Source organism: Lissotriton helveticus, chromosome 6 (genome assembly GCF_964261635.1).
Source record: "Lissotriton helveticus chromosome 6, aLisHel1.1, whole genome shotgun sequence".
Taxonomy (NCBI): Eukaryota; Metazoa; Chordata; class Amphibia; order Caudata; family Salamandridae; genus Lissotriton; species Lissotriton helveticus.
Window position 1 is genome coordinate 669,864,646 of NC_136067.1, and position 15,672 is coordinate 669,880,317.

Below are 15,672 nucleotides of genomic sequence, written 5' to 3' on the forward strand. Positions count from 1 at the left end.
AAGAATGGTGATGGATTAAACCCAGATCAGTTGACTGGGGGTGAGTGTTTGATTTGCTCAAACGCTCCGTCCATCATCCCCTTTTGTATCGCTTTGTTCGCCCTAAGTGTGGCAGGGTATACTTAGACGTGAGTCCCTTGTTCACTTGGCCACTGGATTCAAGATAGCCTGGCTGATGAGGATTATGAATCCGAAACCGGTCCCAGGATGCTTGTTTCCGGTCCAGGGAAGACATGGCTTGGCAGTTCGGGCTGGACTGCTCCCATAAGGCACAGGGTCGGACTGATTTGCATATAGCCATGTCTGAACTGGGGTGGCTGGGTGAACTAAAGAATGGTGATGGATTAAACCCAGATCAGTTGACTGGGGGTGAGTGTTTGATTTGCTCAAACGCTCCGTCCATCATCCCCTTTTGTATCGCTTTGTTCGCCCTAAGTGTGGCAGGGTATACTCAGACGTGAGTCCCTTGTTCACTAGGCCACTGGATTCAAGATAGCCTGGCTGATGAGGATTATGAATCCGAAACCAGTCCCAGGATGCTTGTTTCCGGTCCAGGGAAGACATGGCTTGGCAGTTCGGGCTGGACTGTTCCCATAAGGCACAGGGGCGGACTGATTTGCATATAGCCATGTCTGAACTGGGGTGGCTGAGTGAACTAAAGAATGGTAATGGATTAAACCCAGATCAGTTGACTGGGGGTGAGTGTTTGATTTTCTCAAACGCTCTGTCCATCATCCCCTTTTGTATCGCTTTGTTCGCCCTAAGTGTGGCAGGGTATACTCAGACGTGAGTCCCTTGTTCACTTGGCCACTGGATTCAAGATAGCCTGGCTGATGAGGATTATGAATCCGAAACCGGTCCCAGGATGCTTGTTTCCGGTCCAGGGAAGACATGGCTTGGCAGTTCGGGCTGGACTGTTCCCATAAGGCACAGGGTCGGACTGATTTGCATATAGCCATGTCTGAACTGGGGTGGCTGAGTGAACTAAAGAATGGTGATGGATTAAACCCAGATCAGTTGACTGGGGGTGAGTGTTTGATTTGCTCAAACGCTCCGTCCATCATCCCCTTTTGTATCGCCTTGTTCGCCCCAAGTGTGGCAGGGTATACTCAGACGTGAGTCCCTTGTTCACTTGGCCACTGGATTCAAGATAGCCTGGCTGATGAGGATTATGAATCCGAAACCGGTCCCAGGATGCTTGTTTCCGGTCCAGGGAAGACATGGCTTGGCAGTTCGGGCTGGACTGTTCCCATAAGGCACAGGGTCGGACTGATTTGCATATAGCCATGTCTGAACTGGGGTGGCTGAGTGAACTAAAGAATGGTGATGGATTAAACCCAGATCAGTTGACTGGGGGTGAGTGTTTGATTTGCTCAAACGCTCCGTCCATCATCCCCTTTTGTATCGCTTTGTTCGCCCTAAGTGTGGCAGGGTATACTCAGACGTGAGTCCCTTGTTCACTTGGCCACTGGATTCAAGATAGCCTGGCTGATGAGGATTATGAATCCGAAACCGGTTCCAGGATGCTTGCTTCCGGTCCAGAGAATACATGGCTTGGCAGTTCGGGCTGGACTGTTCCCATAAGGCACAGGGTCGGACTGATTTGCATATAGCCATGTCTGACTGGGGTGGCTGAGTGAACTAAAGAATGGTGATGGATTAAACCCAGAACAGTTGACTGGGGATGAGTGTTTGATTTGCTCAAACGATCCGTCCATCATCCCCTTTTGTATTGCTTTGTTCGCCCTAAATGTGGCAGGGTATACTCAGAGGTGAGTCCCTTGTTCACTTGGCCACTGGATTCAAGATAGCCTGGCTGATGAGGATTATGAATCCGAAACCGGTCCCAGGATGCTTCTTTCCGGTCCAGGGAAGACATGGCTTGGCAGTTTGGGCTGGACTGTTCCCATAAGGCACAGGGTCGGACTGATTTGCATATAGCCATGTCTGAACTGGGGTGGCTGAGTGAACTAAAGAATGGTGATGGATTAAACCCAGATCAGTTGACTGGGGATGAGTGTTTGATTTGCTCAAACGCTCCGTCCATCATCCCCTTTTGTATTGCTTTGTTCGCCCTAAATGTGGCAGGGTATACTCAGACGTGAGTCCCTTGTTCACTTGGCCACTGGATTCAAGATAGCCTGGCTGATGAGGATTATGAATCCGAAACCGGTCCCAGGATGCTTCTTTCCGGTCCAGGGAAGACATGGCTTGGCAGTTTGGGCTGGACTGTTCCCATAAGGCACAGGGTCGGACTGATTTGCATATAGCCATGTCTGAACTGGGGTGGCTGAGTGAACTAAAGAATGGTGATGGATTAAACCCAGATCAGTTGACTGGGGGTGAGTTTTTGATTTGCTCAAACGCTCCGTCCATCATGCCCTTTTGTATCGCTTTGTTCGCCCTAAGTGTGGCAGGGTATACTCAGACGTGAGTCCCTTGTTCACTTGGCCACTGGATTCAAGATAGCCTGGCTGATGAGGATTATGAATCCGAAACCGGTCCCAGGATGCTGGTTTCCGGTCCAGGGAAGACATGGCTTGGCAGTTCGGGCTGGACTGTTCCCATAAGGCACAGGGTCGGACTGATTTGCATATAGCCATGTCTGAACTGGGGTGGCTGAGTGAACTAAAGAATGGTGATGGATTAAACCCAGATCAGTTGACTGGGGTTGAGTGTTTGATTTGCTCAAACGCTCCGTCCATCATCCCCTTTTGTATCGCTTTGTTCGCCCTAAGTGTGGCAGGGTATACTCAGACGTGAGTCCCTTGTTCACTTGGCCACTGGATTCAAGATAGCCTGGCTGATGAGGATTATGAATCCGAAACCGGTCCCAGGATGCTTGTTTCCGGTCCAGGGAAGACATGGCTTGGCAGTTCGGGCTGGACTGTTCCCATAAGGCACAGGGTCGGACTGATTTGCATATAGCCATGTCTGAACTGGGGTGGCTGAGTGAACTAAAGAATGGTGATGGATTAAACCCAGATCAGTTGACTGGGGGTGAGTGTTTGATTTGCTCAAACGCTCCGTCCATCATCCCCTTTTGTATCGCTTTGTTCGCCCTAAGTGTGGCAGGGTATACTTAGACGTGAGTCCCTTGTTCACTTGGCCACTGGATTCAAGATAGCCTGGCTGATGAGGATTATGAATCCGAAACCGGTCCCAGGATGCTTGTTTCCGGTCCAGGGAAGACATGGCTTGGCAGTTCGGGCTGGACTGCTCCCATAAGGCACAGGGTCGGACTGATTTGCATATAGCCATGTCTGAACTGGGGTGGCTGAGTGAACTAAAGAATGGTGATAGATTAAACCCAGATCAGTTGACTGGGGGTGAGTTTTTGATTTGCTCAAACGCTCCGTCAATCATGCCCTTTTGTATCGCTTTGTTCGCCCTAAGTGTGGCAGGGTATACTCAGACGTGAGTCCCTTGTTCACTTGGCCACTGGATTCAAGATAGCCTGGCTGATGAGGATTATGAATCCGAAACCGGTCCCAGGATGCTTGTTTCCGGTCCAGGGAAGACATGGCTTGGCAGTTCGGGCTGGACTGTTCCCATAAGGCACAGGGTCGGACTGATTTGCATATAGCCATGTCTGAACTGGGGTGGCTGAGTGAACTAAAGAATGGTGATGGATTAAACCCAGATCAGTTGACTGGGGGTGAGTGTTTGATTTGCTCAAACGCTCCGTCCATCATCCCCTTTTGTATCGCTTTGTTCGCCCTAAGTGTGGCAGGGTATACTCAGACGTGAGTCCCTTGTTCACTAGGCCACTGGATTCAAGATAGCCTGGCTGATGAGGATTATGAATCAGAAACCAGTCCCAGGATGCTTGTTTCCGGTCCAGGGAAGACATGGCTTGGCAGTTCGGGCTGGACTGTTCCCATAAGGCACAGGGGCGGACTGATTTGCATATAGCCATGTCTGAACTGGGGTGGCTGAGTGAACTAAAGAATGGTAATGGATTAAACCCAGATCAGTTGACTGGGGGTGAGTGTTTGATTTGCTCAAACGCTCCGTCCATCATCCCCTTTTGTATCGCTTTGTTCGCCCTAAGTGTGGCAGGGTATACTCAGACGTGAGTCCCTTGTTCACTTGGCCACTGGATTCAAGATAGCCTGGCTGATGAGGATTATGAATCCGAAACCGGTTCCAGGATGCTTGTTTCCGGTCCAGGGAAGACATGGCTTGGCAGTTCGGGCTGGACTGTTCCCATAAGGCACAGGGTCGGACTGATTTGCATATAGCCATGTCTGAACTGTGGTGGCTGAGTGAACTAAAGAATGGTGATGGAATAAACCCAGATCAGTTGACTGGGGATGAGTGTTTGATTTGCTCAAACGCTCCGTCCATCATCCCCTTTTGTATTGCTTTCTTCGCCCTAAATGTGGCAGGGTATACTCAGACGTGAGTCCCTTGTTCACTTGGCCACTGGATTCAAGATAGCCTGGCTGATGAGGATTATGAATCCGAAACCGGTCCCAGGATGCTTCTTTCCAGTCCAGGGAAGACATGGCTTGGCAGTTTGGGCTGGACTGTTCCCATAAGGCACAGGGTCGGGCTGATTTGCATATAGCCATGTCTGAACTGGGGTGGCTGAGTGAACTAAAGAATGGTGATGGATTAAACCCAGATCAGTTGACTGGGGGTGAGTGTTTGATTTGCTCAAACGCTCCGTCCATCATCCCCTTTTGTATCGCTTTGTTCGCCCTAAGTGTGGCAGGGTATACTCAGACGTGAATCCCTTGTTCACTTGGCCACTGGATTCAAGATAGCCTGGCTGATGAGGATTATGAATCCGAAACCGGTTCCAGGATGCTTGTTTCCGGTCCAGGGAAGACATGGCTTGGCAGTTCGGGCTGGACTGTTCCCATAAGGCACAGGGTCGGACTGATTTGCATATACCCATGTCTGAACTGGGGTGGCTGAGTGAACTAAAGAATGGTGATGGATTAAACCCAGATCAGTTGACTGGGGATGAGTGTTTGATTTGCTCAAACGCTCCGTCCATCATCCCCTTTTGTATTGCTTTGTTCGCCCTAAATGTGGCAGGGTATACTCAGACGTGAGTCCCTTGTTCACTTGGCCACTGGATTCAAGATAGCCTGGCTGATATGGATTATGAATCCGAAACCGGTCCCAGGATGCTTCTTTCCGGTCCAGGGAAGACATGGCTTGGCAGTTTGGGCTGGACTGTTCCCATAAGGCACAGGGTCGGACTGATTTTCATATAGCCATGTCTGAACTGGGGTGGCTGAGTGAACTAAAGAATGGTGATGGATTAAACCCAGATCAGTTGACTGGGGGTGAGTGTTTGATTTGCTCAAACGCTCCGTCCATCATCCCCTTTTGTATCGCTTTGTTCGCCCTAAGTGTGGCAGGGTATACTCAGACGTGAGTCCCTTGTTCACTTGGCCACTGGATTCAAGATAGCCTGGCTGATGAGGATTATGAATCCGAAACCGGTTCCAGGATGCTTGTTTCCGGTCCAGGGAATACATGGCTTGGCAGTTCGAGCTGGACTGTTCCCATAAGGCACAGGGTCGGACTGATTTGCATATAGCCATGTCTGAACTGGGGTGGCTGAGTGAACTAAAGAATGGTGATGGATTAAATCCAGATCAGTTGACTGGGGATGAGTGTTTGATTTGCTCAAACGCTCCGTCCATCATCCCCTTTTGTATTGCTTTGTTCGCCCTAAATGTGGCAGGGTATACTCAGACGTGAGTCCCTTGTTCACTTGGCCACTGGATTCAAGATAGTCTGGCTGATGAGGATTATGAATCCGAAACCGGTCCCAGGATGCTTCTTTCCGGTCCAGGGAAGACATGGCTTGGCAGTTTGGGCTGGACTGTTCCCATAAGGCACAGGGTCGGACTGATTTGCATATAGCCATGTCTGAACTGGGGTGGCTGAGTGAACTAAAGAATGGTGATGGATTAAACCCAGATCAGTTGACTGGGGGTGAGTGTTTGATTTGCTCAAACGCTCCGTCCATCATCCCCTTTTGTATCACTTTGTTCGCCCTAAGTGTGGCAGGGTATACTCAGACGTGAGTCCCTTGTTCACTTGGCCACTGGATTGAAGATAGCCTGGCTGATGAGGATTATGAATCCGAAACCGGTCCCAGGATGCTTGTTTCCGGTCCAGGGAAGACATGGCTTGGCAGTTCGGGCTGGACTGTTCCCATAAGGCACAGGGTCGGACTGATTTGCATATAGCCATGTCTGAACTGGGGTGGCTGAGTGAACTAAAGAATGGTGATGGATTAAACCCAGATCAGTTGACTGGGGGTGAGTGTTTGATTTGCTCAAGCGCTCCGTCCATCATCCCCTTTTGTATCGCTTTGTTCGCCCTAAGTGTGGCAGGGTATACTCAGACGTGAGTCCCTTGTTCACTTGGCCACTGGATTCAAGATAGCCTGGCTGATGAGGATTATGAATCCAAAACCGGTCCCAGGATGCTTGTTTCCGGTCCAGGGAAGACATGGCTTGGCAGTTCGGGCAGGACTATTCCCATAAGGCACAGGGTCGGACTGATTTGCATATAGCCATGTCTGAACTGGGGTGGCTGAGTGAACTAAAGAATGGTGATGGATTAAACCCAGATCAGTTGACTGGGGGTGAGTGTTTGATTTGCTCAAACGCTCCGTCCATCATCCCCTTTTGTATCGCTTTGTTCGCCCTAAGTGTGGCAGGGTATACTCAGACGTGAGTCCCTTGTTCACTTGGCCACTGGATTCAAGATAGCCTGGCTGATGAGGATTATGAATCCGAAACCGGTCCCAGGATGCTTGTTTCCGGTCCAGGGAAGACATGGCTTGGCAGTTCGGGCTGGACTGTTCCCATAAGGCACAGGGTCGGACTGATTTGCATATAGCCATGTCTGAACTGGGGTGGCTGAGTGAACTAAAGAATGGTGATGGATTAAACCCAGATCAGTTGACTGGGGGTGAGTGTTTGATTTGCTCAAACGCTCCGTCCATCATCCCCTTTTGTATCGCTTTGTTCGCCCTAAGTGTGGCAGGGTATACTCAGACGTGAGTCCCTTGTTCACTTGGCCACTGGATTCAAGATAGCCTGGCTGATGAGGATTATGAATCCGAAACCGGTTCCAGGATGCTTGTTTCCGGTCCATTGAAGACATGGCTTGGCAGTTCGGGCTGGACTGTTCCCATAAGGCACATGGTCGGACTGATTTGCATATAGCCATTTCTGAACTGGGGTGGCTGAGTGAACTAAAGAATGGTGATGGATTAAACCCAGATCAGTTGACTGGGGGTGAGTGTTTGATTTGCTCAAACCTTCCGTCCATCATCCCCTTTTGTATCGCTTTGTTCGCCCTAAATGTGGCAGGGTATACTCAGACGTGAGTCCCTTGTTCACTGGATTCAAGATAGCCTGGCTGATGAGGATTATGAATCCGCAACCGGTCCCAGGATGCTTCTTTCCGGTCCAGGGAAGACATGGCTTGGCAGTTCGGGCTGGACTGTTCCCATAAGGCACAGGGTCGGACTGATTTGCATATAGCCATGTCTGAACTGGGGTGGCTGAGTGAACTAAAGAATGGTGATGGATTAAACCCAGATCAGTTGACTGGGGGTGAGTGTTTGATTTGCTCAAACGCTCCGTCCATCATCCCCTTTTCTATCGCTTTGTTCACCCTAAGTGTGGCAGGGTATACTCAGACGTGAGTCCCTTGTTCACTTGGCCACTGGATTCAATATAGCCTGGCTGATGAGGATTATGAATCCGAAACCGGTCCCAGGATGCTTGTTTCCGGTCCAGGGAAGACATGGCTTGGCAGTTCGGTCTGGACTGTTCCCATAAGGCACAGGGTCGGACTGATTTGCATATAGCCTTGTCTGAACTGGGGTGGCTGAGTGAACTAAAGAAAGGTGATGGATTAAACCCAGATCAGTTGACTGGGGGTGAGTGTTTGATTTGCTCAAACGCTCCGTCCATCATCCCATTTTGTATCGCTTTGTTCACCCTAAGTGTGGCAGGGTATACTCAGACATGAGTCCCTTGTTCACTTGGCCACTGGATTCAAGATAGCCTGGCTGATGAGGATTATGAATCTGAAAGCGGTCCCAGGATCCTTGTTTCCGGTCCAGGGAAGGCATGGCTTGGCAGTTCGGGCTGGACTGTTCCCATAAGGCACAGGGTCAGACTGATTTGCATATAGCCATGTCTGAACTGGGGTGGCTGAGTGAACTAAAGAATGGTGATGGATTAAACCCAGATCAGTTGATTGGGGGTGAGTGTTTGATTTGCTCAAACGCTCCGTCCATCATCCCCTTTTGTATCGCTTTGTTCGCCCTAAGTGTGGCAGGGTATACTCAGACGTGAGTCCCTTGTTCACTTGGCCACTGGATTCAAGATAGCCTGGCTGATGAGGATTATGAATCCGAAACCGGTCCCAGGATACTTGTTTCCGGTCCAGGGAAGACATGGCTTGGCAGTTCGGGCTGGACTGTTCCCATAAGGCACAGGGTCAGACTGATTTGCATATAGCCATGTCTGAAATGGGGTGGCTGAGTGAACTAAAGAATGGTGATGGATTAAACCCAGATCAGTTGACTGGGGGTGAGTGTTTGATTTGCTCAAACGCTCCGTCCATCATCCCCTTTTGTATCGCTTTGTTCGCCCTAAGTGTGGCAGGGTATACTCAGACGTGAGTCCTTTGTTCACTTGGCCACTGGATTCAAGATAGCCTGGCTGATGAGGATTATGAATCTGAAACCGGTCCCAGGATGCTTGTTTCCGCTCCAGGGAAGACATGGCTTGGCAGTTCGGGCTGGACTGTTCCCATAAGGCACAGGGTCAGACTGATTTGCATATAGCCATGTCTGAACTGGGGTGGCTGAGTGAACTAAAGAATGGTGATGGATTAAACCCAGATCAGTTGACTGGGGGTGAGTGTTTGATTTGCTCAAACGCTCCGTCCATCATCCCCTTTTGTATCGCTTTGTTCGCCCTAAGTGTGGCAGGGTATACTCTGACGTGAGTCCCTTGTTCACTTGTCCACTGGATTCAAGATAGCCTTGCTGATGAGGATTATGAATTCGAAACCGGTCCCAGGATGCTTGTTTCCGGTCCAGGGAAGACATGGCTTGGCAGTTCGGGCTGGACTGTTCCCATAAGGCACAGGGTCAGACTGATTTGCATATAGCCATGTCTGAACTGGGGTGGCTGAGTGAACTAAAGAATGGCGATGGATTAAACCCAGATAAGTTGACTGGGGGTGAGTGTTTGATTTGCTCAAACGCTCCGTCCATCATCCCATTTTGTATCGCTTTGTTCGCCCTAAGTGTGGCAGGGTATACTCAGACGTGAGTCCTTGTTCACTTGTCCAATGGATTGAAGATAGCCTGGCTGATGAGGATTATGAATCCGAAACCGGTCCCAGGATGCTTGTTTCCGGTCCAGGGAAGACATGGCTTGGCAGTTCGGGCTGGACTGTTCCCATAAGGCACAGGGTCGGACTGATTTGCATATAGCCATGTCTGAACTGGGGTGGCTGAGTGAACTAAAGAATGGTGATGGATTAAACCCAGATCAGTTGACTGGGGGTGAGTGTTTGATTTGCTCAAACGCTCCGTCCATCATCCCCTTTTGTATCGCTTTGTTCGCCCTAAGTGTGGCAGGGTATACTCAGACGTGAGTCCCTTGTTCACTTGGCCACTAGATTCAAGATAGCCTGGCTGATGAGGATTATGAATCCGAAACCGGTCCCAGGATGCTTGTTTCTGGTCCAGGGAAGACATGGCTTGGCAGTTCGGGCTGGACTGATCCCATAAGGCACAGGGTCGGACTGATTTGCATATAGCCATGTCTGAACTGGGGTGGCTGAGTGAACTAAAGAATGGTGATGGATTAAACCCAGATCAGTTGACTGGGGGTGAGTTTTTGATTTGCTCAAACGCTCCGTCCATCATGCCCTTTTGTATCGCTTTGTTCGCCCTAAGTGTGGCAGGGTATACTCAGACGTGAGTCCCTTGTTCACTTGGCCACTGGATTCAAGATAGCCTGGCTGATGAGGATTATGAATCCGAAACCGGTCCCAGGATGCTGGTTTCCGGTCCAGGGAAGACATGGCTTGGCAGTTCGGGCTGGACTGTTCCCATAAGGCACAGGGTCGGACTGATTTGCATATAGCCATGTCTGAACTGGGGTGGCTGAGTGAACTAAAGAATGGTGATGGATTAAACCCAGATCAGTTGACTGGGGTTGAGTGTTTGATTTGCTCAAACGCTCCGTCCATCATCTCCTTTTGTATCGCTTTGTTCGCCCTAAGTGTGGCAGGGTATACTCAGACGTGAGTCCCTTGTTCACTTGGCCACTGGATTCAAGATAGCCTGGCTGATGAGGATTATGAATCCGAAACCGGTCCCAGGATGCTTGTTTCCGGTCCAGGGAAGACATGGCTTGGCAGTTCGGGCTGGACTGTTCCCATAAGGCACAGGGTCGGACTGATTTGCATATAGCCATGGCTGACCTGGGGTGGCTGAGTGAACTAAAGAATGGTGATGGATTAAACCCAGATCAGTTGACTGGGGGTGAGTGTTTGATTTGCTCAAACGCTCCGTCCATCATCCCCTTTTGTATCGCTTTGTTCGCCCTAAGTGTGGCAGGGTATACTCTGACGTGAGTCCCTTGTTCACTTGTCCACTGGATTCAAGATAGCCTTGCTGATGAGGATTATGAATTCGAAACCGGTCCCAGGATGCTTGTTTCCGGTCCAGGGAAGACATGGCTTGGCAGTTCGGGCTGGACTGTTCCCATAAGGCACAGGGTCAGACTGATTTGCATATAGCCATGTCTGAACTGGGGTGGCTGAGTGAACTAAAGAATGGCGATGGATTAAACCCAGATAAGTTGACTGGGGGTGAGTGTTTGATTTGCTCAAACGCTCCGTCCATCATCCCATTTTGTATCGCTTTGTTCGCCCTAAGTGTGGCAGGGTATACTCAGACGTGAGTCCTTGTTCACTTGTCCAATGGATTGAAGATAGCCTGGCTGATGAGGATTATGAATCCGAAACCGGTCCCAGGATGCTTGTTTCCGGTCCAGGGAAGACATGGCTTGGCAGTTCGGGCTGGACTGTTCCCATAAGGCACAGGGTCGGACTGATTTGCATATAGCCATGTCTGAACTGGGGTGGCTGAGTGAACTAAAGAATGGTGATGGATTAAACCCAGATCAGTTGACTGGGGGTGAGTGTTTGATTTGCTCAAACGCTCCGTCCATCATCCCCTTTTGTATCGCTTTGTTCGCCCTAAGTGTGGCAGGGTATACTCAGACGTGAGTCCCTTGTTCACTTGGCCACTAGATTCAAGATAGCCTGGCTGATGAGGATTATGAATCCGAAACCGGTCCCAGGATGCTTGTTTCTGGTCCAGGGAAGACATGGCTTGGCAGTTCGGGCTGGACTGATCCCATAAGGCACAGGGTCGGACTGATTTGCATATAGCCATGTCTGAACTGGGGTGGCTGAGTGAACTAAAGAATGGTGATGGATTAAACCCAGATCAGTTGACTGGGGGTGAGTTTTTGATTTGCTCAAACGCTCCGTCCATCATGCCCTTTTGTATCGCTTTGTTCGCCCTAAGTGTGGCAGGGTATACTCAGACGTGAGTCCCTTGTTCACTTGGCCACTGGATTCAAGATAGCCTGGCTGATGAGGATTATGAATCCGAAACCGGTCCCAGGATGCTGGTTTCCGGTCCAGGGAAGACATGGCTTGGCAGTTCGGGCTGGACTGTTCCCATAAGGCACAGGGTCGGACTGATTTGCATATAGCCATGTCTGAACTGGGGTGGCTGAGTGAACTAAAGAATGGTGATGGATTAAACCCAGATCAGTTGACTGGGGTTGAGTGTTTGATTTGCTCAAACGCTCCGTCCATCATCTCCTTTTGTATCGCTTTGTTCGCCCTAAGTGTGGCAGGGTATACTCAGACGTGAGTCCCTTGTTCACTTGGCCACTGGATTCAAGATAGCCTGGCTGATGAGGATTATGAATCCGAAACCGGTCCCAGGATGCTTGTTTCCGGTCCAGGGAAGACATGGCTTGGCAGTTCGGGCTGGACTGTTCCCATAAGGCACAGGGTCGGACTGATTTGCATATAGCCATGGCTGACCTGGGGTGGCTGAGTGAACTAAAGAATGGTGATGGATTAAACCCAGATCAGTTGACTGGGGGTGAGTGTTTGATTTGCTCAAACGCTCCGTCCATCATCCCCTTTTGTATCGCTTTGTTCGCCCTAAGTGTGGCAGGGTATACTCAGACGTGAGTCCCTTGTTCACTTGGCCACTGGATTCAAGATAGCCTGGCTGATGAGGATTATGAATCCGAAACCGGTCCCAGGATGCTTGTTTCCGGTCCAGGGAAGACATGGCTCGGCAGTTCGGGCTGGACTGCTCCCATAAGGCACAGGGTCGGACTGATTTGCATATAGCCATGTCTGAACTGGGGTGGCTGAGTGAACTAAAGAATGGTGATGGATTAAACCCAGATCAGTTGACTGGGGGTGAGTTTTTGATTTGCTCAAACTCTCCGTCCATCATGCCCTTTTGTATCGCTTTGTTCGCCCTAAGTGTGGCAGGGTATACTCAGACGTGAGTCCCTTGTTCACTTGGCCACTGGATTCAAGATAGCCTGGCTGATGAGGATTATGAATCCGAAACCGGTCCCAGGATGCTTGTTTCCGGTCCAGGGAAGACATGGCTTGGCAGTTCGGGCTGGACTGTTCCCATAAGGCACAGGGTCGGACTGATTTGCATATAGCCATGTCTGAACTGGGGTGGCTGAGTGAACTAAAGAATGGTGATGGATTAAACCCAGATCAGTTGACTGGGGGTGAGTGTTTGATTTGCTCAAACGCTCCGTCCATCATCCCCTTTTGTATGGCTTTGTTCGCCCTAAGTGTGGCAGGGTATACTCAGATGTAAGTCCCTTGTTCACTAGGCCACTGGATTCAAGATAGCCTGGCTGATGAGGATTATGAATCCGAAACCAGTCCCAGGATGCTTGTTTCCGGTCCAGGGAAGACATGGCTTGGCAGTTCGGGCTGGACTGTTCCCATAAGGCACAGGGGCGGACTGATTTGCATATAGCCATGTCTGAACTGGGGTGGCTGAGTGAACTAAAGAATGGTAATGGATTAAACCCAGATCAGTTGACTGGGGGTGAGTGTTTGATTTTCTCAAACGCTCCGTCCATCATCCCCTTTTGTATCGCTTTGTTCGCCCTAAGTGTGGCAGGGTATACTTAGACGTGAGTCCCTTGTTCACTTGGCCACTGGATTCAAGATAGCCTGGCTGATGAGGATTATGAATCCGAAACCGGTCCCAGGATGCTTGTTTCCGGTCCAGGGAAGACATGGCTTGGCAGTTCGGGCTGGACTGCTCCCATAAGGCACAGGGTCGGACTGATTTGCATATAGCCATGTCTGAACTGGGGTGGCTGAGTGAACTAAAGAATGGTGATAGATTAAACCCAGATCAGTTGACTGGGGGTGAGTTTTTGATTTGCTCAAACGCTCCGTCAATCATGCCCTTTTGTATCGCTTTGTTCGCCCTAAGTGTGGCAGGGTATACTCAGACGTGAGTCCCTTGTTCACTTGGCCACTGGATTCAAGATAGCCTGGCTGATGAGGATTATGAATCCGAAACCGGTCCCAGGATGCTTGTTTCCGGTCCAGGGAAGACATGGCTTGGCAGTTCGGGCTGGACTGTTCCCATAAGGCACAGGGTCGGACTGATTTGCATATAGCCATGTCTGAACTGGGGTGGCTGAGTGAACTAAAGAATGGTGATGGATTAAACCCAGATCAGTTGACTGGGGGTGAGTGTTTGATTTGCTCAAACGCTCCGTCCATCATCCCCTTTTGTATCGCTTTGTTCGCCCTAAGTGTGGCAGGGTATACTCAGACGTGAGTCCCTTGTTCACTAGGCCACTGGATTCAAGATAGCCTGGCTGATGAGGATTATGAATCCGAAACCAGTCCCAGGATGCTTGTTTCCGGTCCAGGGAAGACATGGCTTGGCAGTTCGGGCTGGACTGTTCCCATAAGGCACAGGGGCGGACTGATTTGCGTATAGCCATGTCTGAACTGGGGTGGCTGAGTGAACTAAAGAATGGTAATGGATTAAACCCAGATCAGTTGACTGGGGGTGAGTGTTTGATTTGCTCAAACGCTCCGTCCATCATCCCCTTTTGTATCGCTTTGTTCGCCCTAAGTGTGGCAGGGTATACTCAGACGTGAGTCCCTTGTTCACTTGGCCACTGGATTCAAGATAGCCTGGCTGATGAGGATTATGAATCCGAAACCGGTCCCAGGATGCTTGTTTCCGGTCCAGGGAAGACATGGCTTGGCAGTTCGGGCTGGACTGTTCCCATAAGGCACAGGGTCGGACTGATTTGCATATAGCCATGTCTGAACTGGGGTGGCTGAGTGAACTAAAGAATGGTGATGGATTAAACCCAGATCAGTTGACTGGGGGTGAGTGTTTGATTTGCTCAAACGCTCCGTCCATCATCCACTTTTGTATCGCCTTGTTCGCCCCAAGTGTGGCAGGGTATACTCAGACGTGAGTCCCTTGTTCACTTGGCCACTGGATTCAAGATAGCCTGGCTGATGAGGATTATGAATCCGAAACCGGTCCCAGGATGCTTGTTTCCGGTCCAGGGAAGACATGGCTTGGCAGTTCGGGCTGGACTGTTCCCATAAGGCACAGGGTCGGACTGATTTGCATATAGCCATGTCTGAACTGGGGTGGCTGAGTGAACTAAAGAATGGTGATGGATTAAACCCAGATCAGTTGACTGGGGGTGAGTGTTTGATTTGCTCAAACGCTCCGTCCATCATCCCCTTTTGTATCGCTTTGTTCGCCCTAAGTGTGGCAGGGTATACTCAGACGTGAGTCCCTTGTTCACTTGGCCACTGGATTCAAGATAGCCTGGCTGATGAGGATTATGAATCCGAAACCGGTTCCAGGATGCTTGCTTCCGGTCCAGAGAAGACATGGCTTGGCAGTTCGGGCTGGACTGTTCCCATAAGGCACAGGGTCGGACTGATTTGCATATAGCCATGTCTGACTGGGGTGGCTGAGTGAACTAAAGAATGGTGATGGATTAAACCCAGAACAGTTGACTGGGGATGAGTGTTTGATTTGCTCAAACGATCCGTCCATCATCCCCTTTTGTATTGCTTTGTTCGCCCTAAATGTGGCAGGGTATACTCAGAGGTGAGTCCCTTGTTCACTTGGCCACTGGATTCAAGATAGCCTGGCTGATGAGGATTATGAATCCGAAACCGGTCCCAGGATGCTTCTTTCCGGTCCAGGGAAGACATGGCTTGGCAGTTTGGGCTGGACTGTTCCCATAAGGCACAGGGTCGGACTGATTTGCATATAGCCATGTCTGAACTGGGGTGGCTGAGTGAACTAAAGAATGGTGATGGATTAAACCCAGATCAGTTGACTGGGGATGAGTGTTTGATTTGCTCAAACGCTCCGTCCATCATCCCCTTTTGTATTGCTTTGTTCGCCCTAAATGTGGCAGGGTATACTCAGACGTGAGTCCCTTGTTCACTTGGCCACTGGATTCAAGATAGCCTGGCTGATGAGGATTATGAATCCGAAACCGGTCCCAGGATGCTTCTTTCCGG